The sequence below is a fragment of the Patagioenas fasciata genome, chromosome W (genome assembly GCF_037038585.1).
Source record: "Patagioenas fasciata isolate bPatFas1 chromosome W, bPatFas1.hap1, whole genome shotgun sequence".
Taxonomy (NCBI): Eukaryota; Metazoa; Chordata; class Aves; order Columbiformes; family Columbidae; genus Patagioenas; species Patagioenas fasciata.
This window is the reverse complement of record NC_092559.1, coordinates 53,156,045-53,182,258: the sequence shown is the minus strand read 5'-3', so window position 1 is coordinate 53,182,258 and position 26,214 is coordinate 53,156,045. Positions and strand designations below refer to the sequence as shown.

Genomic DNA, 26,214 nt, shown 5'->3' with positions numbered 1-26,214 from the left:
GATATGAAGGTTTGAGTATAAGCAGATAGTTGTTTAATCTTATTAAGTAAGGTTTAGCTACATTCTATGTAATTGTAATTATGTTGTTAATCACGTGTCCTATGTTGCAGTGTATTTCAAAGACGATTCAGCATGCTGTTTAAGGGGCCTGACTAGTTCAAGAACAAAAAGGGGGAATTGCGAAGGGGTTTCGTTAGAAGGAGATATGTTGTTGAATTAGTCAGGCCCAAAGGAATCTCAAGGCCACTTTGAGAAGCTGAGAACAGAATCTGCTGTGAGAAAGAGGGGCGTTTCTTCATTAACAGGGCCTCAGCATGGCGTGAGTCATCGGACCTATCATCGGTGGGGCTCCAGCGTGTGGACTGCCCATGATACTCATTTAGCGAATCCATGCTTGGAGCGTGGATTCGTGATTAGAGAATAGTTGCGTATATAAGGAGACATGTTTCTGTAATAAATGGCTTTGGCGTGATTCACATTGAATCGGAGTGCTGAGTCCTTTATCGTTCCAACAGGAGACCCCGCTTGCCTTGCCGCCACATGTGTGCGTAAAACCCCTCGCAGGATTGCGAGTGTATTTATCCTTTCCGTGCACATATGCACGCGTAACTTCCCGTGCTTAATACAAGCATGTATAAAATTATTTCCTCACACAATCGCGAGTGTATTTATATTCCGTGCACATTTGCACGCGTACTTTAAATTATTTCCTCGCACAATCGCGAGTGTAACTTTATTCCGTGCACATTTGCACACGTACTTTAAATTATTTCCTCACACAATCGCGACTGTATTTTCCTCCCGTGCTTCCACATAAGCATGTGTAGTATTCCATGCACATTCACACGTGTAAGTAAATTAACCCTCGCAGAATTGCGAGTGTATTATAAATTTACCCTTGCAGAATCGCGAGCGTATGTTTTATCTCTATCTCTTTAAGAATAATCCCTCACCGTATTCAGGCAAGTGTGTACTCCTCTGGGACTCGGGGATGGTTCCGGCATTGTTTTGGGTGAAGTCACGTGCATGCACTCTGTGGACCGCCTGTTGTACTAGTTGCTGCCCCTTAATAATTTTCCTCAACTGGTACCCAAACCTATATTTAAGTCACTTTTGGAGTGCTAAAACCCTGTTTCTCACCGGTTTAATAGAAGTTTTTTTGGACCCTGTTGTCCCTTAAGTTAGCCTCGGGGTGCCTCCGTGACACAGCCCAGAAAGCCAATCATATGTCGAGCTGCATCAAAAGAAGCATGGTCAGCAGGTAGAGGGAGGTGATGGTGATTCTCCCCCTCTACTCTGCTCTGGTGAGACCCCACTGGGAGTACTGCATCCAGCTCTGGAGACCTCAGTACAAGAAAGACATGGACCTGTTGGAGAGGGTCCAAGAGAAGGGCCGCAAAAATCATCAGAGGGATGGAACACCTCTCCTATGATGAAAGGCTGAGAGAGTTGGGGTTGTTCAACCTGGAGAAGAGAAGGCTCCAGGGCAACATTATTGCAGCCTTTTGGTATTTAAAAGGGACCTATAAGAAAGATGGGGGCAGAGCCTGGTGTGATAGGACAAGGGGTAATGGTTTTAAATTGAAAGAGGAGATATTCGGGCTAGACATGAGGAAGAAATTTTTTACAATGAGGGTGGTAAAACACTGGACCAGATTGCCCAGAGAGGTGGTAGATACCCCATCCCTGGACACATTCAAGGTCAGGCTGGACAGGGCTCTGAGCAACCTGATCTAGTTGAAGATGTCCCTGCTCATTGCAGGGGCTTAGACTAGATGACCTTGAAAGGTCCCTTCTAACCCAAGCTATTCTATGATTCTATTATTCTGTGATTCTATGATTCTGTATTAAAACTTGAGCTCCCATTTAATAGTTCACTGCAATAGTTGCTATTGTCTGCTGGCTGTCAATCATTCTAATATCTATGATTCCTTCTAGAGCAATGCAAAGTTTTGGGATATTCCTTTCATTTAGGCTATGATGAAAGAAAAAATAGTCACCCTCCTGGTCCAGAAGGCAACTCCCCATTTTGTATGCAAACATACTGTAATGAGAATTTAATAGATTTTCATGAGCTTGTCTGTAAAAAAAAAAAAAAAATCAAACCATTTTTGTTCATTATAGTAAAGTAAGTAGGTAGCTACAATTCTTTCAAATGACCTTTATTATCTCAACTTGTATTGTGGTAGAATGACTCAGCTTCCCCCATCTTTTTGATGAAACTATAGCATTTTAGAGACATTTTCATTTCCTGCTCTGTGTTGATTTACACAAACTAATTATTCTGTTTTAGAACGCAAATATTGATTGCTTTTTCAAGTAGACCTTTCAAGGCAACTTAAGTCTTTCTTCAAAATTATTCTGTAAAGATACTTAATGAATTTCCAATGAAAGGGAAAATATTTTTCAGTATTCTATTCCTATATATTACGCAATACACTATATTCTGTTGTTGTTGTTCAGTAATTGTGGTGGGTTAAACTTGGCTAGCTGCCAGGTGCCCACCAAGACTGCTCCATCACTCCCCCTCCTCAGCAGGACAGGGAGAGAAAATAAGATGAAAAAGCTCATGAGTCCAGGTAAGGAAAGGGAGATTGCTCACCAATTACAGTCACAAGAAAAAACAGACTTGACTTGGGGAAATTAATTTAATTTATTGACAAATAAAAATAGAGTAGGACAGGGAGAAAGAAAAAAAAAAACAACCACTAAATCCCCATACTTCTTCCCAGGCTCAACTTCATACCTTCACTCCCAACTCTTCGACCTCCTCCCCCCAGTCCAGAATGGGGAATGGGGTTTGTGATCAGTTAATAACACTTCTGCCACTCCTTCCTCCTCATGCTTTTCCCCATGGAGTCACAGTTCTTGCCAGAAAACCTGCCCCTGTGTAGGCTCTCCACAGGCTGCAGCTTCCTTCAGAGCACATCTACTTGCTCCAGTATGAGGTCCTCCATGGGCTTCATGGTGAATATCTGCTCCATTGTGGTCCTCCATTGTCTGCAGGGGAATCTCTGCTCCAGTGCCTGGAGTACCTCTTCCCCTACATTTTTCACTAACCTTGGTGTCTGCAAGGTTGTTTCTCACACAGTTTTCTCATTCCTTTCTAAGCTGCTACACAGCATTTTTTTTATCCTTTCTTAAATATGTTATCACAGAGGTGCCACCAGAATTGCTGATTGGCTCAGATTTATCCAGTCGTGGGTTCATTTTGGAGCTTGCTAAAACTGGCTCTGTGGGGGCAGCTCCTGATGTCTTCTCACAGAAGCCACCCCTGTAGCCCTCCCCACTGCCAAAACCTTGTCAAGTAAACCCAGTACAGTAATGTACAGCATGAAATTAGAATCATAGAATCGTTGAATCATAGACACATTCTGGCTAGAAGAGACTCTTGATCATCGAGTCCAATCATAACCTAAATCTACCCCTAAACCATGTCCCTAAGAACCTCATCTATATGCCTGTCCAGGCCATGAGCTGCCAGCTTCTCCAGGAGAATGCTGTGTGATATGGTATCAAAGGCTTTACTGAAGTCTAAGTACACAACATCCACAGCCTTTCTCTCATCCACTAAGCCAGTCACCTTGTCATAGAAGGAGATCAGGTTAGTCAAGCAGGACCTGCCTTTCATAAACCCATGCTGACTGGGCCTAATGGCTTGATTGTCTCGTATATGCCTCATGATGGCACTCAGGATGATCTGCTCCATGACCTTCTCTGGCACCGAGGTCAGACTGACAGGCCTGTAATTCCCCAGATCCTCCTTCCAGTCCTTCTTTTAGATGGGTGTCACGTTTGCCAACTTCCAGTCATCTGGGACCTCCCCGATTAGCCAGGATTGCTCATAGATAATGGAAAGTGGCTTAGTGATCACCTCTGCCAGCTCCCTGAGCACCCTTGGATACATCCCATCTGGCCCCATAAACTTGAGGGTGTCTAAGTGGTATAGCAGGTAGTTTAGACCTATTTGTGACAAATGGTTGCTTATATGCAATCAGATTATACTCTCTCGCCTGCAGCATTTGAGTGAAGATGATTTGTTAATATCAAAGAATTTATGAACCGCATGTGGCAGATTTACTCCTCTCCCCACCCCGAAAGCACCAGAAACTTCTAGGCTGATGGACCACTATGGTCATGCACATGCCCTTTAGTCAACACACAGAGCCTTTGACCAATGAAATGCCTTGGTTGGGAGAAGTTTCTGGACCACTATCATAAATGACCACAGCTCAGATTCAACTTAGGGTATAAACGGAGACCCCCATTGAGTTGGTCTTGTGCAGAGTAGTGAGTATACAGTGGAAGACTCTCCTTCTTAGACTGGGATACCATCTAAGGATATTTACTTGAGGATTGAGATACCTTGCCTTATTGGTAAGTGATCTTCTGGGTACCCTTGAGAATCCTCACTTTTCATGAATGGGAAGATGCATATTTTGAATCATCATTCTAGAGTTTTGGGATCCCTTGATTCTGAATCAGCTGTGTAGTAACTGAATTTCTAACTGGTATCCAAATCTGTATTTTATAATATTGTCAGAGTGCTGAATAATTTTGGAGAAACCCCATTTCTAGTTGGTTCTCCGTAAACAGTTCTGGTTAGAAGAAAGTCTATTTGATTTTTGGGATGCTTTTGCAACATTTAAATTAGCATAGTTGGCAGGATATAAAAAATGGGGAAATTATCATGTAGGCACAGCTGTAATCCTTCCCCCCTCTACACACAATGGGCAGAAGAGAGATGGTTTGATCCTAGTGTGGTCGCAACCATATGTGCGGTTCTGTGTGCCATCCTGTGTGTCTGCTTAAAACAGGTTTGGGACCTGCATAAATACTATAAGCAATTGGAAAAGGTTAATTTTAAGAGAATCAGAGATAGACTGTGTAAAAGTAGATTTGCAAAGAGAAAGAGAGCAGACCTGCATTGGAACAAAAGACTGCGATTCCGCTGGCACAAGCAGGGGAGCCCCCTGGTGTTGCCCAAACTCAGAAGTTGATTGCAGGTACAGATTCCGAGGATCAGGATGAAGAAGTCTGTGGATACCCTGACAAAAGCAGTCCTAACAAAATGCAGGAATTGGAGTGAAAAGATGTGTCACCTCTTATTAAAACAGAGAGGCACACAGGCCCACAAGGCAGGAAACCCTGAGCAGCCCCAGGTGATACCTAAAATCAAAAATTAGTGATAAAAATAAGTTAATAAAAATAAGTTTCATAGATGTTAGGTGTTAGGCATTAATTAGGTGTTAGGTCACAGGAATGGTATTTGTTAGGATAGGCAGAAGAGGACTGAAGGACAATACACTTACTCTAAGTAGATAAGGACACAAAACTAGTGCAGGAACTGGTTCAGGCTGACCATGTGGTACTTACAATACATGTATTAATTATTAGTCAAACCCAAGCTAAGTACTCTGCTTCTGAACAATATATTACTTAATCTTCTGTCTCCCTCTTGTCATGCAGAAGGATCTAAAACTTGAAAAATATCCCCTCGTTTTGCAGGTGGTCAGAAAGCATTTATCTCATGTCAATTGGTTAATGATGGGTACACCTTTTATATCTTAATCACAGTATACATTAATTTAGATGTTTCTCTTCAAATCCCCCCTTTTGAATATGTGTCATGGTTTAAGGTAAGACAGCATTAAATTGTGGCAGACACTCTCTGTTATCCCCTTTACTTCCCACCACCCCTTCCTTCATATTGGAAAGACGATAAGAAAGATAAGGGGAAAGGAAGAGAGACTTAGACTTCAAGTTGGAGAGTTTTAAGGGGTTTTACTAATGCTACTAATAAATAGAGAATATATACAAAATATACAAAACCAATCTCAAGTGCTCGATGTGGAGCTGGTGTCACTCCAGCAACGGCAGAGCTGGGTGTGCGGAGCTGGCGTGGCTCCAGCAGGTGCAGGCAAAGCCCCCGGAACTCATGGGTGGGACTTCACAGCAAACCAGAAACTAGTTGCAGGGATGCAGGGCCTGAGGCCTGTGGATCACAGGCAGACAGACAGGGTCCTCTCCAGATGCTGGCCATGGTCAAAGAGAGCTTGACCCTCGTGATCACCCTCTTATATAGGGGGTATGACAATTATAGGATGGAATACTTCTGTTGGTCAGTTCTAGTCACCTGTTCCATCCACCCCTCCTCAAACATGCCCCTCTCACAACGGAACGTGGGAAAACTTATCAGTCTTTCTTGGCTACCATGGTAATAAATCTAAACATGAGCTTCTTCAGCATTCCATTGGTCTTCTTATCAGCACCGAGTACAGCATCCTAGGAAAAAATATGCAGGCTAAAACTCAGAAAAGTACAGGCACCTACAAGAACTTAGCTGAAAGAAAAAACACTAAAAGAGAACTGATCTTGTTTTTAACAAAACCAAGACAATATACTTGCAAATTATTTTGCAATATAGATCTACAAAATATTATGATCTCGTGTTGTGGTATAGCATAGTTGTTACCTGACAGCAGTATAAAATAGAACATTGTTTCATAGTGCAAGTAAGAAGTATTGGCATTAAAATTAGAGTCACAAACATAAATAACTACTTCAACTAGGTAAAACTGGGTAGCTATGAAGTAAGCTTATACAAAATTTCTTCAAAACTCTAAGATGTATAATATTTAGTGACTTCATGTAATACTTTAGGTTATTTCCAAAAGGATTTGTGAATGTTCATATTTCAGTACTGTGGGCAAAACTCAAATTCATTTTGTAAGAGTCTTCAGTTTATATTAAAGCCAAAATTCACTATTGTGAAGACTATAATTATCATCAACAATACTAACAAGGGATATTTTGCAGTTTCAGATGCAACCTGTGCAGGCATCTCTTTTAGTTCATTTCAGGCTATAATAGTTTTTATATTTCTTGTGGCTTTGGAAAAGTTCCAAACCATTCTCGCAATGCTTTCACAGTATTTTCACCTGTAGCTTTTTTAAAAGCTTCTGCTTGGACTAGACCTGATGTAATTTCCACTCCCACCAGTACGAAATGCTTGCCTCCTGATTTCTTAAAGGGGCCTGTAGTGGCAGAGCCCCCCCCTGCCCCGGGGGGATGGGGTTGTCGCCAGCCTGGCTGAGAGGTGAAGCCAGAGACAAAAGAAACTAAAGGAGCACCATTAGAAGGTAATAATGAGTGAGCAATCGCTGGACACATGCGTGCAGAGTGCATGGACAGTACATGCAGCCTATCATGTTATTGTATAACACGAGTTACAACCAATCACATTGTTGTAAGGCATGTGGACAGGGCAGCTTTGCTATAAAGCTAGCCCAGTCTGACAATAAAGCAAAATCTGTGAACATCACATTGGTGTGTCAGGTTCCATGTCTCGCATGGAAAAAGCAACATTTTGGTGACCCCGATGTGATACTTCGTATCGAAGCAAGATCGCCGGAAGTGAAGACATGAGGAATGCCACCTGGTGGGCGACACCAGCCCAACGCTCGAAGAATAGCGGAAAGTAGGCCTACGGGGAAGCAGGTGGCATGGGAAACACGGCATCCGTGGAAGAAAAAATAATAGTGAAAAGTATTCTGCAGCTGGCTGCAAGAACAGGAAGATTTTTGGGAAAAGACGGGGTGGAGTGCCTTTTACTATTCGCCCAGCGTAAGTGGTGTGTCCGTTTGACGGACGAAATTTTTTCTCCCGGTACATGGGAGGACATAGGGACCGAACTATGGGAAGTGGTCACAAGGGGGAGCCGCGAGGCTTGTGAACTCGCCGGACCCTGGCGGGAGGTCAGGCAGCTGATGCAGGAAGTCTCAGAGGAGCCGGAGCTGTGTGCCGTCCCCTTGGAGCCACCCACCGCGAGCTGCCCCCCCTCCGAAAACTCTGAAAAATCAACACTGCTGGTATGTCCCGTATCAGATCTGGCGTTCTGGGGCGGAGAGCAAATTATACCCTCTGCACCCGTTGAGCCATTGCCTGGCTCCGACGACGAATGGCAGCAACCAGCAAGTTTCAACAAGCCAGGACAAGTTAATCCAGGTGACGTGCCTTTGCTGGAGGACCCGATGGAGCACCAGGATGGAGCACCGCAGAATTGCCCTGACTTCCAGGAGGAGAGCCACGTGCAAAGCCTGAAGGACTTACTGAGACGGCAGAAGAGTCAGATGCAAGAAGTTCTAAAAGCTATGAAACGACTAGATGGCGGTAACAGTAAAACTTCGTGGTTAATAGCATATAAAAAGGCGTCAGATGCAATTAAGGATGGACTGGAGGCAATTGGCAGGGAATGTGAAAAACGGGGAAAACAGGTAAGGGAGGGGGCGGAATTAGACCTCACTCCTGAGGAGCTCCGTATTAAAAGGGAGCGAATACAAAAATGGGCTAGCCAATGTGTTGAAGATGGGATGTGGTCTGTAAGAGAAGCAGATGAATATTTGAGAGCGCGATATGGAAAAGGGCTGGAGACTGGGTTAGCAGATCGGTTTGCAAATATGTGTCGACTTACTGATCCACAGGGAAACACAAGGGAATTGTATAGCAGTGTTAGTAATGATAATTTGGGTGCTGCCCCTGTGCATCAGGGTAGAGATATTCCTCGAGATCATTCTTATAATGCAGGGCAACGTTGACAAGGGGTAATCAGAGATGCAACCACTGAAGGGATCATGTTACCTGGTAGTATTACAGCAATGCCAGTGCACATAGATAATAGGGGACAAAGGCAGTGGTCGCCCTTTGATTGGAAAACGGTTAAGCAATTGCAAAGTGCAGTTATGCAATATGGTATGGATAATAAGCATGTGATGCAGTTAATCAATTCATTTTTCTAGGGGCAAGTACTAACTCCAACAGATATTAGGGCATTGATGGAATTATTGCCTCCTCCAACGGGGTATTTGCTGTTCTTGAACAAATGGCAGGGGAAGGTGGAATTGGCAGTATTAGAAAATGTTCATTTACCAGCTGATGATCCCTTGCGGTTAGCTAGTATGGACCAGTTACTGGGTCATGGGAAATATGTGGATAGTGCCACTCAGGCAGCACTTCATCCAAGGATTTTGCAGCAAATGCAAGGGCTTGCTCTGGCGGCAGTGGAAAAATTGCCAAATATAGGTAACCCTGTGCCACCCTATTCTACAATAAAGTGGGAACCTGGGGAACCATATATGAAGTTTGTGGATCATCTGAAAGAAGCTATAGATGCCTCTCCAAACCTGACTCCAGAGGCAAAAGCTGCTGTGGGGAAAGATTTGGCTATGATGAATGCAAACACCCAATACCAACAGATATTAGCCGGTTTGGGAAAAACTGCTTCTTTAGCAGAGATGGTGGAAGCTTGCACATGGGTACCGATTATGCAACAGGAGGTAGAAAAAGCAAAAATACATGCTCAAGCCCATGCTGCGGCCTTGGCTGCAGCACTTAAGCTTGCAATGAAAGGCCGAAGCCCTTCTTCTTGCGACCTAGCATGTTTTACTTGCAGACAGACAGGACATCTTAAAAGAAACTGCCCTCAATACGCTTAGCAGCATTACAAAAATGGCATAACTGTCCAATTAATCTGGTAGCAGATTCTCTTTATGTTGTGGGAGTTGTACAAAGAATACATAGAGCACTTTTGCAGCGAGTTTCCAATTCCTTATTGTTTGAAACATTGTTAGATTTGTGGAACGTATTAGATTATAGGACAGCACCAGTATTTATCATGCATATAAAAAGCCATACTAACATACCAGGTGGTCTAGTAGAGGGAAACAGCATTATACACAAACTTGTGGCAGTAACAGATATATCTCCTTTTGAACAAGCCAGACAAGCTCACAAATTCTTTCATCAGTCCTCAGCAGCACTCCGAAAACAGTTTACACTTACCAAGGAACAAGCTCGAGCTGTTATTGCAGTTTGTCCTGATTGTGCCCGCATAGTACCTCTCCAACAAAAGGGAGTAAATCCTCGGGGCTTGCAGCCAGGTCAGTTATGGCAAACTGATATTACTGAATTTCCACCATTTGGCCGACAAAAGTACATTCATGTCTTCATAGATACCTGTTCAGGACTGCTGTGGGCTACAGCTTTGACCTCAGCAAATGCAAAGGCAGTAAAACGTCATTTATTACAGGCTTTTGCTGTCATGGGTGTCCCTACACAAATCAAAACAGATAATGGTCCTGCATACCAGTCTGACAGACTTGCAACCTTCCTCATCCAGTGGAAGGTACAACACCTGTTTGGAGTCCCTTATAATTCTACTGGCCAAGCAATTATTGAGCGTGCACACCGCACCTTGAAAAATCTTTTGTCTGTTTTGAAAAAGCGAGGGGGAATTGGTGTGAGCCCAGAAGAGGTATTGATGAAGGCATTGTATGTGCTGAACTGGCTTAATCCTAAAAGTGAAACTGAAATGGAACCGGTTGTTATGCACCATATCAAAAATGTCAAAGATTTTTCTGAAAATGTGCCTAAGGTTAGTGTGTTTAATCCGACAGCACAACAATGGGAAGGTCCTATGTCACTAATAACCTGGGGAAGGGGATAGGCTTGTGTTTCTACAGGTAACCACAAAAATTCGTGGATCCCAGCAAAGTGGGTGAGACCTTGGTTAGCTAACAGAGAAGAAATCGATTGCAATGATGACAACCCTTAACCTCAGAGATGTTATTGCTTTTAGCAACGGATGTAGCCAATGTTGAGAATACCACTCTGTAAAATAGAGCAGCAATTAATTTTTTGTTATTGGACATGTTCACAGTTACGAAGTTTTTGATTGTATGTGTTGTTTGAACTTAAAAGATAAAAAGATAGAAGATTTGCTGAACAAGAAAATAACAGATGTTGAGTTTTTTGGGTTGGATGCCTTGTTTGGTTAAAAGGAATATTGAAATCAGGTCTGTTCTTGTTAACTGTAGTTGTATTAGCCTTAATGTTATTACCCTGTATTTCACACTGTCTTTAAAGCAGGATATGGCGTATTGTTAATATCATATTAAATAAAAGAGGGGGAGATGTAGTTGCAGAGCCCCCCCCGCCCCGCCCCGGGGGGATGGGGTTGTCACCAGCCTGGCTGAGAGGTGAAGCCAGAGACAAAAGAAACTAAAGGAACACCATTAGAAGGTAATAATGAGTGAGCAATCGCCGGACACATGCGTGCAGAGCACGTGGACAGTACATGCAGCCTATCATGTTATTGTATAACACGAGTTACAACCAATCACATTGTTGTAAGGCGCGTGGACAGGGAAGCTTTGCTATAAAGTTAGCCCGGTCCGACAATAAAGCGAAATCTGTGAACATCACATTGGTGTGTCAGGTTCCGTGTCTTGCATGGAAAAAGCAACAGGGGTCAATATAATCCACTTGACAGGCATCCCACAAACCTTTACCTTCCCTTAAATGCAGAGAGTTATCTTCTAAAGGGTGCCTTTCTAGCCGTCTCCAACATTGTTTGCAAGTTGATATGCAGGTTTTACACATTACTCTGGTGACAGGCTAGCCTTGGGCCAGAGCTTCATGATACAAGTCTTTAGCTCTGGTGTGTTTGCGCTTTACATGTAACCATTCTAAACCACCGTTCCCAATCTTCTGAAATTTGATCCTTTTGTACAGGGGCCAGTCTTGTTAATTCATCAGCTTGGTTATTCCATTCTCCTGCAGATCCCCCATCTACCTGATGAGAAGCCACCCAGCCCACAGCAAAGTTTCCTTTTCTAGCAATACTTAAGATTTCTTGCCACTTTTCTATTTGCCACACTGGAATCCTATCAACTTCCCATCTGTTCTGTTCCAGAAAGGAAGCCACTCGGTACAGCCCTTAAACACAGCGTAAGAGTCAGTATAAATGTGTACAGGGGTAGCAGTTTATGCTTCATGTTGGAAAACACTCCATACTGCAATTAATTCACCTACTTGCGCACTACCCTCTCCCTCTGTTATAATCTGTTCTTCGGAAGAGGTATGGAGTGCGACTGCCCTGTATTTCCACACTTTTCCTTCTCTTTCAGCAGAAACTTCAGTAAACCAAGCACTAGCTGACCGATCATGCAAAAAGGGAGGTGCGACTTGAATCACTGAGGCAGGTTTATCTTGTTCATCATCCAAGCTCTCCATTTCTTGTATAGCTAGATTTTTTAAAGTTCCTTCAGATACCGAGAAAATGTTAAATAGTGTTCAATCTGAGCATACCACTTTCGTACTGAGGCCTTTTGGGCTACCCCATCAGGAGGAGGGGTCCCAGAAGTGACTGTTTTTATGACTTTAAATGGACCTCTTAATACAACTGGCTGCTGTCGTGCAATCTTCTGTACTTGTATTAGAGCCAGACTAACAACAAACAAATTTTTCTCCCAAGCAGTGTATCTCTTTTCGGCATCCCTAAAACCCCAGGAGAAGAATCCCACATGTCAGGTTGGACCCTCAGGGCCTCTCTGCTATATGTGAACTGACAAGCCTGATAAAGCTGTCGTGGTTCAGACGGACAAACGACATGGACCAAGTTCTTCCAGGATGAAAGTAGTAGATGCCATTTATTGCCAAAAGTGCATTTTTATACGGTTTTACCAATTCATGTGTCTCTTCATTATTGGCTACAAGTTACAGCAGTAACATCTCATTGGCTAATTTTGCTATCATCAATGTTACTCTTCTACTCCCTTATCTCTCACAGGTACATCCTTAACATCTCCGGATACTCCTTTACTCCCATCTTTCTCACGGGTAGACCTTCATATCTTCAAGGCTAATTTCTGTTCCCATGCCCTCCGTCAGGGAATCCACAGACCCACTGTAGTCCCCTACATGAAGCAAACCCCCATTCCACCTGAAAAGGATCTGTAGGGTGAAGAAGACCAAAAGCTTGGTGAGCTGTTGCTTCAAAAATTAGTAATCGCATAGCTTCTTCCTGAGAAGCTGTCCATTCCCATTTTAGCCCCTTTCTTAACAAATCGTAAAGAGGTCTAGCAATGATAGAAGAGTCTGGGATGTGTTTCCTCCAAAAAACTAAGGACCCTAAAACATACTGCAAATCCTTTTTTGATTCAGGCATTTTGATCTGATCTAAGGAAGCAAGAGTGTTCGGCAGGATGCAGGTCATCCCTCCCTTCCACCAGATTCCCAGGAATTTTACTTCTTGTGAGGGCTTTTGGAACTTTTCAGGGGGAATTTGCCAACCCAGATTTTCTAAATGTGTAATTATATCCTGTTGGGTTGCCCCTACTTCTGTTATTTCATTTTCACCCCCAAGAATATCAATGTACTGATAAACAGCTATGTCTTCGGGTTTGGGTATTTTTTCTAGCTCTTGGGCTAAAGCCTGATGAGCTAATGTGGGAGAATGTTTGTACCCCTGGGGAAGTCGGGTGAAAGTGTATTGTTGTCCTTCCCAGGTGAAAGCAAAACAATCTCTGTCTTCTGACTGCAATGGTATCATAAAAAACATGTCCTTGACATCTGTTGTTGCCATGATTGGATGAGCCTTTTCCTGTATCGTGGTTACTAGTTCAGCCAGATTGGGGACTGTGGCGGTTGGAGGATCAGTGTTGGCATTTAGCCGCCGAAAATCTATTTTAAGTCGCCACGTCCCATTGGGCTTTGTAACTGGCCACACTTGAGAGTTAAAAGGAGAATGCATGTTAATTATGACTCCTTGTTCTCTCTTTTATAACCGGTTTGATGCCTTCTTTGGGACCAAGGGGAAGCGTGTATTGTTTTACATTTGTAACATGACTACGTGGGAGTGCCAGTGCGACTTGCAATAGCCTTAGATGTGACAATGGCAGCATTCCAAAAGTCCACAATAATCCCTCTGAATCTTCCCACTGTCTACCTTTGAGGGTATCCATACCTAGCAAACTGTTAGGAATGTCTCCAGTCACCATTTTAATAGTGACTGTGCTCTCTTTTCCTGGCAACAACAATTTTACCAAAGCAGCTTTCATAACTTCTGTTGACCCTAAAGCATTAAGGACACAAAAACGTTGCTTCGAGGGAAAAACTCCACACCTATCAGCATCTACTTCGCTTAGAGCAGAAATATGTGGACTGGTGTCGATGAAAAAAGTTACAGGTGTCAGATATAAATCCATCCCCCGTTCCCCCGCCCACTACTAAGGAATGGAGGTTCTAGTTTTTCTGTTTCTGGGAGAGACTTTCATCCTCGACGGGGGAGGGAGCTGAAGGTATAACAGGTGGGATTTCTTTTACATTCTGTGAAGGTTCTTTTGGATTTCGCCACCTTGATACTAGTTTACTAAGTTTATCAAGGAGCAAGCCTTCCATTGTATCTCTGGGAACTCCCTTTTTAATTCCCAAAACCCACCATTGTTGTTGGGCCTTAGGCTGTTCTCCCTTTGCTGTTTTAATGCATGGCTGTTCTTTTTTTGGGATACCGGTCACAGCAGCAGTGTTGGCAGAGAGGGGCAGCTTTTTGATTTCAATATGACAGATTCCTCTCGACCTCTCTTCTAGGGTTTTTACTGGGCCATATTTCCTATTGTAATCTATCAATTCTTGTGCTACTTCCCCCCAAGTCCACACCTTTTGAGTATTTGGTTGATTGGGGGAAGTCGGGGGAGGGGTGAAAAGAGGAATCTATGCTAGTATTAGTTCCTTCCCTCTGGCTCCCACTTCTGTTACCCTGGCTCCTAGCCATATTTTCCAGTCTTTCTACTCGACTCATGAGTGTGATTGTCCTTTGAATGTTAATTCCAATAGATTTTAGTGACTCTGGAAGTCCCCTTATTAAGGGAGTCATCATGTCTGGATTTACTGGCAACATCATTGGAGATTCACATTCAGGAATTAATTGTCTTTCATGTATCATTTGCAAACAGGCCGCTTTGTGTACACTCTCTAACAATTTTTGTGGTGTGCCAGTGTCCTGGTTTTGTTAAAAACAAGTTTCTCTTTTAGTGAATTTGCCTGTCAGCTAAAGCCTTCATGTTAGTTGCATTTTCCTGGAGAACCCAACACATGTTTTGGTTAAACCCAGCAATGGAATGCAAACTTATTGATAAGCACGGATGGACATCTCGCGAGAGGGGCAACGAGAAAACTGATGACCGAGAGACTGACCAATGTTGTATAACATTCCATTCACGTGAATACTTCATATAAAAGTGGGAGATCACGAGGATCTCGTGCCTTTTTCCTCTTTTTCCTCATGGCTGACATTAGGAGAGGACCTTGCTGGCCGTCCCTGCGAACTGAGGCCTAGTGACAGACTGAATCCAGCTCCGGCTGGCTACAGAGTCTAATCCAGGACTTTGGGTGCTGGCTCTGCAGTTGCTGAGACTTACAAGATTGGTTTTGTATATTTTGTATTATTTTCTCTATTCTTATTAGTAGCATTAGTAAAACATCTTTAACTTTTCCAACTCTCTTCTCTCTGTCCTTCTTTCCCTCCCGATCGCCTGTCCTGAGTGGGAAGGGGGAAGAGGGAGGGGCGAAAGGGGGAAGTGGGGGGGAGAGGAGGTTGACAATACATCTGCCAGGGTTTGATTGTCACCCCGCAATCTTAACCCTCGACAGATAATTGGCGCCCAACGTGGGGCAAGAGAAAGGGGTAAATTTGGAGATTTTTGGCTTATCTACTGCTCTGACGTACCTTTCAATTTTCTTCGCACGGTGCCAACTCATAGAGTTGTGATACTTGCGCGTCTGTTTGCTTCGGATATTATTTAGCGGTATTAAGGCAAAGTGAATTACATTGATTTAAAGATGTTATGGCAAAAGTTGTATCAGTTATTTTCTACATTGTGCTCGCTGTTCCCATATCTGTGTTGGTGTTTCTTTCTGAATCGAAGTATTCATTATATAACAACAAGAAACTGAACAGTGGTCATGATGATACTGTGTGGTATGGCACTGGTTTATTTCATTATACTGCAGCCGCTAATGAATTTCTACTCGCTTCTGCTTTACCTTGAAAAACCTCCAGGAGAGATTAAAGAGCAGAATGGCTCTGTATTTGCTAATTGGTCAAGCGAATCTTTAGAAAGGCTGACGAACAATACTTTTGTGTTTTCGCTAGGACAGTTTGCAAATGCTTTAGAGAACTTTGAATATCCTTGGAGCTTTGATAGAACTGTGATGGTGTTATCTGGTTTGCTGAATGTGTGTCAGTTTGTGTTACTGTTAAGAGAAATGAGGTTCAATAGGAGGTTTGCGTCTCTTTTTAGTCCTGAGATTTGCGGTGTGTCTTCGGAAGCTTTAGCAAAAAGCACTCCTAGCCGCTCGAGAAAAGGCAAAACAACCAAAGCTGCTGCTGCAGCCACTGCCCCCCCAACCGCGGCTTCACAGGCTGAAGCTACAGCTCCTCCGCAGAGCTCCTCTGCCAAGGTCGCTGCAGATAACGTTACTTCTCCAGCCTCAAAGGCTAACAAGGCAGCCCCCCCGTCTTCACACACTGGGCACTGTTGCTGCTGTAACCACAGCAATCACTGTGACAGTCATTCAGACTCTGAAAATGAATCAAATGATGGTGAACTCATATCAGCATCAGTTGCTGGTTGTAAGAAAGTCACTAGAAAGACTACCCGTGCAGCAGGTGAGGGCACAGGGCCAACATCAACCCAAGAGGCATCATCAGGACAGGGTGGAGATGAAGTGACCACCACTCGGTCCTTTTCTCCAGGTGAGCTGAGAGATCTGCGAAAAGACTTCAGTCGTCGTGAAGGCGAGAATATTTTATCCTGGCTGCTGCGATGCTGGGACAATGGGGCAGAAACAATTGAATTAGAAGGTGGTGAAGCCAGGCAGCTGGGATCTCTGTCAAAAGATTCCACCATTGATAGGGCAATTTCAAGAGAGTCTAATGCCACTACTCTCTGGACCCGACTCCTGGCAGCTATGAAAGTCAGATTTCCCTACAAGGAAGATTGTATATCCACGTTAGGGAAATGGAATACTATGGAGAGAGGTATCCGGCTCCTGAGAGAATTAGCTGTGCGAGAGATCATCTATCTAGGACCAAACAGCCAAGAGGGGACAGACCCAGTTGGATCAATTGTACAAAATCTGTGTGGCGCAGATTTGTACAAAGTGCACCACCTGCATATGCTAAGTCATTCGCAGGAATGGTCTGGTCAGCTAGACGTGTACAAGAAATTAATGAAGTGACTGAGCAGCTCCGGTACTTTGAGGACAGCCTTGCTGGTTCTCTACGGGCTTGTGTCTCCGCTGTGGAGAAACTGTGTGAAAAATCTGATGACCGGTTTGAAAAGCTGTTGCAAGAAATCAAAGAGCTCAGAGAAGACTCGTACCGTTCACGACCTTCACAAACCTATGTTTCAGCTGTTAGGAGAAGGCGTTTCCAATCTCGAGAGAGAGGGTAGAGACAGCCCACAAAAAGAGGTTCACTGTGGTTCTTCCTACATGAGCAGGGAGAAAACATGAACAAGTGGCATGGAAGGCCTACCTCAGAACTTCAAGAAAGAGTACGTGAGATAAAAGGAAAAACCCCTAGGAAAGTGGCTGCTCCAGTTTACAAAAGGAGCAGAAGACATTCTGATGCTCTTGAAGGAACCTCTAATTCACACCCAGAGACTGTGCAAAACAGGAATTAGAGGTGCCCTGCCTCCAACCAGGTGGAGGAAAGGGATAACAGAGTTTATTGGACTGTACAAATACTATGGCCTGGTACATCACAACCCCAGGAGTACAAAGCTTTAGTGGACACTGGTGCTCAGTGCACAATAATTCCTTCTAATTATAAAGGAACACAATCCATCAATATTGTTGGAGTGACTGGGGGATCCCAGGAACTGACTGTTGTAGAGGCTGAAATGAGCCTAACTGGAAAAAACTGGCAAAAGCATCCCATTGTGACTGGTCCAGATGCTCCGTGCATCCTTGGCATAGACTACCTTAGGAGAGGGTATTTTAAGGACCCAAAAGGGTATAGGTGGGCATTTGGTATAGCAGCTGTGGACACTGAGAAAATTGAACAGCTGTCTGATTTGCCTGGTCTTTCAGATGACCCTTCTTTTGTAGGACTGCTGATGGTTGACGATCAGCAGGTGCCAATTGCTACCACGACGGTGCATCGCCGGCAATATCGCACCAATCGAGACTCTTTGATTCCTATCCAGAAGCTGATCCGTCAATTGGAAAGCCAGGGTGTGATCAGTAAGACTCGCTCAAATTTTAACAGCCCAATCTGGCCAGTGCGTAAGTCTAGTGACGAGTGGAGACTAACTGTAGACTATCGTGGCCTGAATGAAGTTACACCACCACTGAGTGCTGCTGTGCCTGACATGCTAGAACTGCAATTTGAACTGGAGTCAAAGGCAGCCAAGTGGTATGCTACAATTGACATTGCTAATGCATTTTTCTCTATTCCTGTAGCAGCAGAGTGCAGGCCGCAGTTTGCTTTCACCTCGAGGGGCATCCAGTATACATGGAATCGCTTGCCCCATGGGTGGAAACACAGTCCTACCATCTGCCATGGACTGATCCAGACCACGCTGGAGCAAGGTGAAGCTCCAGAGCACTTGCAATATATTGATGGCATCATCGTATGGGGCGACACAGCGAAAGAAGTCTTCGAGAAAGGTGAGAGAATAATTCATATTCTTTTGGATACTGGTTTTGCCATAAAACGGAGCAAGGTCAAGGGACCTGCACGAGAGATCCAGTTTTTAGTAATAAAATGGCAAGATGGCCGTCGTCAGATCCCAATGGATGTGATCAACAAAATTGCAGCAATGTCTCCACCTACTAATAAAAAGGAGACACAGACTTTCTTGGGCGTTGTAGGTTTTTGGAGAATGCATATTCCTGACTACAGCCACATTGTGAGCCCTCTCTATCGAGTGACTCGTAAAAAGAACCAATCTGAGTGGGGCCCTGAACAACGACAAGCCTTTGAACAAATTAAGTGTAAGATAACTCATGCGGTGGCCCTTGGACCAGTCCGAACTGGACTAGATGTTAAAAATGTGCTCTACACCGCAGCCGGAGATAATGGACTTTCCTGGAGCCTCTGGCAGAAAGCACCAGGAGAAACCCGAGGTCGACCCTTAGGTTTTTGGAGTCGAGGATACAAAGGATCTGAGGTCAACTATACTCCAACTGAAAAGGAGATACTAGCAGCATATGAAGGAGTTCGAGCTGCTTCAGAAGTGATCGGCACTGAAGCACAGCTCCTCCTGGCACCTCGACTGCTGGTGCTGAGCTGGATGTTCAAAGGGACGGTTCCCTCTCCACATCATGCAACCGAAGTTACATGGAGTAAATGGATTGCACTGATCACGCAATGAGCTCGAATTGAAAGTCCGAACCGTCCAGGGATATTAGAAGTGATTACAGACTGGCCAGAAAGCAAAGACTTTGGGATGTCTCCAGATGAGGAGGAAGTAAAACGTGCTGAAGAAGCACCACCATATAATACGCTTTCAGAGACTGATAAGCAGTATGCACTGTTCACAGATGGATCCTGTCGTCTTGTAGGAAAACATCGAAGGTGGAAAGCTGCTGTGTGGAGTCCCACACGACAAGTTACAGAAGCCACTGAAGGACAAGGTGAATCCAGTCAGTTTGCAGAAGTGAAAGCCATCCAGCTGGCTTTGGACATTGCTGAACGAGAGAAGTGGCCAATACTTTATCTCTATACTGACTCATGGATGGTAGCAAATGCCTTGTGGGGGTGGCTACAGCAGTGGAAGAAAAGCAACTGGCAGCGCAGAGGTAAACCCATTTGGGCTGCCACACTGTGGCAAGACATTGCTGCTCGGCTAGAGAGCCTGCCTGTGAAAGTTCGTCATGTAGATGCTCATGTGCCTAAAAGTCGAGCCACTGAGGAACATCTAAACAACCAACAAGCGGATCAAGCTGCTAAGATTGAAGTAGCTGAGGTGGACTTGGACTGGCAACATAAAGGTGAACTTTTCCTAGCTCGGTGGGCCCATGATGCTTCAGGGCATCAAGGTAGAGATGCAACATACAAATGGGCTCGTGATCGAGGAGTGGATTTAACTATGGACACTATTTCACAGGTTATGCATGAATGTGAAACCTGCGCCGAAATCAAACAAGCAAAATGGTTAAAGCCTGTATGGTATGGGGGGCGATGGTTAAAGTATAAGTATGGAGAAGCTTGGCAGATTGATTATATTACACTTCCACAAACATGTCAAGGTAAGCGTTATGTACTTACAATGGTGGAAGCAACCACTGGATGGTTGGAAACATATGCCGTACCTCATGCTACAGCCCGAAATACTATCTTGGGCCTTGAGAAGCAAGTCCTTTGGCGGCATGGTACGCCAGAAAGAATTGAATCAGACAATGGTACTCATTTCAAAAACAGTATTATAGACAATTGGGCCAAAGAACATGGTATTGAGTGGGTATATCATATTCCATACCATGCACCAGCCTCTGGGATAATTGAAAGGTACAATGGTTTGTTAAAAACTACACTAAAGGCACTTGGTGGTGGAACCTTTAAAAACTGGGATTCACATTTAGCAAAAGCCACTTGGTTGGTCAACACTAGGGGATCAACCAATCGAGCCGGGCCTGCCCAATCAGAAATTCTACGGACTGTAGAAGGAGATAAAGTCCCTGTAGTACACATGAAAAATATCTTAGGAAAGGCAGTCTGGGTTACTCCTGCCTCAGGCAAAGGCAAACCTATTCGTGGGATTGTTTTTGCCCAGGGACCTGGCAGCACCTGGTGGGTGATGCTTAAGGATGGAGAAGTTCGGTGTGTACCTCAAGGGGATTTGATTTTAGGTGAAAATATGCAATGCTGAACTGTATGATGTGAATTGCCGCACTAACAATGTTTAATAAGTGTCTTTCAGATCAAGACAATGGTGATGAGACTAGAGCTAGCTTCTTCGAGTGGCGCCCGACACCTTCTTCGAAGTTGGTGTCCTTAACCCACAAACAGTGGTCATGAGATGCACTTGGACCATTTTTCCTGCCCTGGGAGACTGTTGTGACAAAATGAACTTAATGAACTTTTCAAAGGATGGTCCACTGATTAATTACTCCTGTGTATATATGTACATATGTGTATATATATATATATATATATACTAGTAGTGATTAATTAGATTGTATTGATAGATTGTATTGATAAGGTTTAAGTATTCAGTGAATGTCATATTATAAGGGGTGGAATGTCCTGGTTTTGTTAAAAACAAGTTTCTGTTTTAGTGAATTTGCCTGTCAGCTAAAGCCTTCATGTTAGAACCCAACACATGTTTTGGTTAAACCTAGCAATGGAATGCAAACTTATTGATAAGCACGGATGGACATCTCGCGAGAGGGGCAACGAGAAAACTGTTGACCGAGAGACTGACCAATGGTGTATAACATTCCATTCACGTGAATACTTCATATAAAAGTGGGAGATCACGAGGATCTCGTGCCTTTTTCCTCTTTTTCCTCATGGCTGACATTAGGAGAGGACCTTGCTGGCCGTCCCTGCGAACTGAGGCCTAGTGACAGACTGAATCCAGCTCCGGTTGGCTACAGAGTCTAATCCAGGACTTTGGGTGCTGGCTCTGCAGTTGCTGAGACTTACAAGATTGGTTTTGTATATTTTGTATTATTTTCTCTATTCTTATTAGTAGCATTAGTAAAACATCTTTAACTTTTCCAACTCTCTTCTCTCTGTCCTTCTTTCCCTCCCGATCGCCTGTCCTGAGTGGGAAGGGGGGAGAGGGAGGGGCAAAAAGGGGGAAGTGGGGGGGAGAGGAGGTTAACAATACATCTGCCAGGGTTTGATTGTCACCCCGCAATCTTAACCCTCGACAGCCAGTAATTGCTAAGGGTTCTCCCCTATCTAAGGGATTTAGCCCACTAGCCCAGGAAGCAGCTCACTGGGTTAGAGACCATGGGGCACATCTGTCACCAGTTGTTAAGAAGACTCCATGCCCTCAGTACCCATTTGCCTCTTGTTTACTTAACCGAATTTGGTCTCCCCCATATTCAGTTTCAGATTCTTTAGGGAGGCGACCACACTCTTTTTTAAGTTTGACCAGCTCTGTGGCAGTGTAAGGTGTTTTCTTAGTTGTAATGTGAGGGTCAGTATCCTCCTCATTTGCATAAAAGTATTCTGTTTTAACTAAGAGTCTCACGTGTGGGAATTCGTCATAATGTTTTCCCATGTCCTCCAATTCTTTCCGAGGGTAGATTTGATTTATGTGTTGGATATTTTTCTCCTCCAACTCCTGCTCCCTCAGCACCCCCGTGTTCTCCTTTAGAGTAGCTTTCAATGAGTGGTTTTCTTCCTTGTCCTTTTCTAATTGTTGAAAACAGTTTTCTAATTGTTGTTCTAAATTGGAGGTTGTTTTTTGCAAGACCTGCACCAGATTTTCAAGGGATTCTATTATTTTACATTCATTACTGCACCACATGAAGTGATCTTCGATTGCCACTGGCTCCTAGAACAGCGCAGACTATAGTCTTATCTCTATTTGATCCAAACTTAGACTTAGTCTGCAAAGAAATCTCTCGGTCCATTACACTCTGTAAATTAGCCCCATTATCACGAGTCCAGTCTTCTCCGGGTATGGAGGGTTGGACTCCATACTTTGTTAAAGCATGTAGAACGAGTCCTGATCTTTCGCTAGCCAAAAATTCTGATTGTCAGTTTTTCTGATTATTCTTACTACGAATGGGCAGTACAGACTCTAGGAAAGCACAACTTAGTTACAAAAATCACAGCAACAACTGCATCGCCCTTCTCTTTCCTGAGTGGTTGAAGAGGTCTAGAAATCTGCTATGGGAGGACCAAACTTAGCTACAAAAACACACAAGATTGCCCCTTCACTCTCCTTAGCAGACAATTCTCATCATCATGAGAACAACACCCCTTTTGCACCTTGAGATCTTTAGTGTTGGATTCCGGGAAACAGAACCCTCAACTTGACTTCGGGGCGCTCTACGCCAAGGCGTGTATGGTGTGCGGGAAATCTGAATTGCCTCCCTTGCGTTCTAGACGCTTCTCACTGATAAATCAGTGTAAGGCTAGGTGCGGCTGAAGTGAAAGGTCCTTCCCCTGGTGCAGACCACACACTACCTACACCCCTCTGTTTCCCAGAATCCCATCCTTTTTGCCAATTAAATGTCACGGTCCACTCGGTGATGGACTCGTGATAGTTCGTTTACTTTAATCTCAGAGTACAAAATTAAGGCAACCGAAAGACCAAGGGGTTATGATTCAATCAAACAGTGGTACTTCATTAATTTGCCTGTAAAGCTGTACGCAATAGAAAGAGAGAGTAAGAAAAAGAGAAGTGAAAAGAAACAGGGAACAGTAAAAGTAAAGATGAGAAGTGAGGTTGCATTTACCACCAGTCGAGCTTCAGAGGCGTCCCTCTGGTCTCCGGTCCCGTAGAGTCCTGCCGGTCCTCCGTCGTGGTTTGGGATCCTCTGGTGGGAAGATCTCCACAGTGTCCATTCGGGAGTCATCTCTTATGCTTCTTCACCCCCCCGCACTCCCATTGTTTGAGGTCAGTCTCCACCTTGATTTCACAACCCAGGCTTTTACTCCGCAGGCTCGAAAAATTCACTCTTTCTTTTGCCACTGCTTACATGGCCTGCATTCAGGGGTCCATTGGGCAACCTCAGGATCCTTGGTGAGCTTCTGGACATGCTCCTTTTCATTGGCCATTGTTTAGGGGAGCAGGTAGGGGACAGGTGTGACTGAGACTGCAGGTGAGAACACATCTTCTGGACAGCAGCTATTGTCCCTGAGTCGAAGAGACCCTCATATCAATAACTCAGTACGCGGGGGCTGGTTTGGCTGAAGCAGCAGGCGAAGTCCATACAGCAGCCATTGTAAGCAGCAGCCCCCCCATATCGGAGAAACCAGTCCAACACAATGCTTCTCCTCGGGCATCTCTCCAGGTCATTGTCCATGTGTTCTTTCTGTCAGGGCCTCAGTTCTCTCAGTTCCTGATGGCGATGTTCAGGAAAATACTGCTCCATCTTCGGACCGATTCTCACAGCAGGGCACTGTCAATCTGTGTCATGTCCTGTGAGGCTCTGTCGGGCCTTGTCAAGCTCTGTCCAGGTCTTTTAGGCTGTGACAGGCTCTGTCTTTCTATGTCAGACTCTCTAGGGGCATTTTCGGGCTGTGATGGCATCTATTGGGCTTTGTCAGATTCTGTCTGACTCTGTGGGGCTTGCTCGGGCTCTGTCAGGTTTTGTTGGGCTGTGTCAGTCCCTGTCAAGTGTTGTCGGGCACTGTTGGGCTTAGTTTGGCTCTTTCAAATACTGTCAGATTCTGATGGGCCCTTTCAAGCTCTGCCTGGACCTGTCAGGTTCTGTCTAGATCTGTGTGTACACATATGCAGGCACGTCACAAGAAGAGCCAGTGGCCACGAATGCATTGCAAAGAGCAAGTTTTATTTTAGTTACCTGTCTACTGGGGGATCTCCAAAGCCACACCTAAGCTCCCAGGCAGAGGTGACACCAGTGGGGATGCAGGCGCTGGTAAGTTCAGCCCTACTGGAAGATCACGGGGCCTGCTGAGCTTGCCTGTATTTCAAGGCTTCAGGCAGGTGCAGCCTCCTGCTCTTTCTCACAACAAAGCAGGAATCTCAAACATAGTGATAAGGTGCCTAGAGTTTCTCACAGGCCTATGTTATCTAACACAGAAGTTCTACTCATCAAGCACACAAGGTCAGTTAAACAATTAGTGTGATGTATGTGCTTTTTTAAAAAACAGACATGTGCAAGTCACTTGAGCATATTTACATTTAACTAATCTGCTCGCCAAATCTTCCGCTATATCCCCATACACGTGCTCTGTCAGGCCTTGTTGGGTTCTCTCAGGATCTATCGGTCTTTGTTTGGTTTTCTCAGGCTTTTTCAGGCTCTGTCATGATCTGTCGGGCCATATTAGGCTTTGTCAGGCTTTTTTTGGAGTATATAAGGCACCGTCAATCTGTGTCATGCTTTGTCAGGCTCTGCCAAGCTCCTTCGGGCTCTTTCTGCCCTACCAGGCTTTTTCAGGTGCTGTAAAGCCCTGTCATGCTCTGTAAGGCCTTGTCTGGCACCTGACGCTTTTTCAGCCTCTGTCAGGTCCTACCAAACTCTATAGTTCCCTATCAGGCACTATCAGGATTTGTCGAACCCTGTTGAGCTGTATTGGGCTCTGGCATGGCCTATCGTGCTCTGTCTAGGCCTGGTGGGCTCTGTCAAGCTTTGTTTAGCTCTTTTGGGCTCTGGGAGGCTCTGCTGGGCTTTCTCAGGTTCGATCAGGCTCTGTCAGGCCATGTCAGATTTGTTGGGTTCTGTTAATCCCTGTGAGATTTTTTCAGTGTCTTTCAGGCCCTGTCGGTCTCTGTGTGGCTTTCCTGAGATCTGTTAGTCTGTCTCAGGGTCTGTCAGGTGCTGTCAGTCTCTGCCAAGCTCCTTTAAGCTTTTTCTGCCCTACCAGGCTTTTTCAGGCTCTGTAAAGCCTTGTCATGCTCTGTCAGGCCTTGTCAGGCTCTTTCAGGTCCTGTCAGGCTCTGTCAGGCTTTGCCAGGCTTTTTCAGGCTTTCTTGCCATTATTCAGGATTTGTCAAGCTCTGTCGGGTTTTGTCGGGCTCTGTTAGTTATTGTCGAGCTCTGTCAGGCTCCATTGGGTGTTGTTGAGCTCTTTCAATCTTTGTTAAGCCCTGTCGGGCTCTGTTGAGTTCTGTCGTGATCTGTAAGGCTCTCTCAAGCTGTGTTAAGCCCTGTGGTGCTCTTTCAAGATTTGTTGAGCTCTTTCAGGCTCTGTCACGCATTGTCCGCCTTTGTCAAGCCCTGCTAGATTCTATAGTTCGTTGTCAGGTGCTATGGGGATTTGTCAGGCTCTGTAATGCTTTGTTGAGTTCTTTCAGGCTCAATAGCACCTTGTCAGCCTCTGTCAGGTCCTGCCCGGCTCTATCATTTGCTATCAGGTGCTGTCAGCATTTGTTGAGCCCTGTTCAGCTGTGTTGGGCTCTGGCAAGCCCGTTCATGCTCTGTCAGGCGCTGGTGGGCTCTGTCAAGCTTTGTTGAGGTCTGTTGTGCTTTTTGGGGTTTTGTCGGGCTCTGTCGGGTTTTTTCAGGCTCTCTCAAGCTCTGGAGGGCTCTGTCAGTTCCTGGCGGGCTCTGTCGAGTTCTGTCAGGATCTGTCAGGCTCTTTCAGGTTCTGTTGGGATCTGTAAGGCTCTGTTAAGCTGTGTCTGGCCCTGTCGTTCTCTGTAATGCTTTGTTGAGCTCTTTCAGGCTCTGTCATGCTTTGTCGGCCTCTGTCAGGCCCTACTGGACTCTGTAGTT

The 26,214-nt window shown here is 44.7% G+C and overlaps 1 pseudogene; it reads right to left on the bottom strand.

Annotated features, from left to right (window-relative positions):
* LOC139826326 (uncharacterized) overlaps nucleotides 1-26,214 on the bottom strand; it is a 128,928-nt pseudogene that overhangs the window by 26,864 nt on the left and 75,850 nt on the right.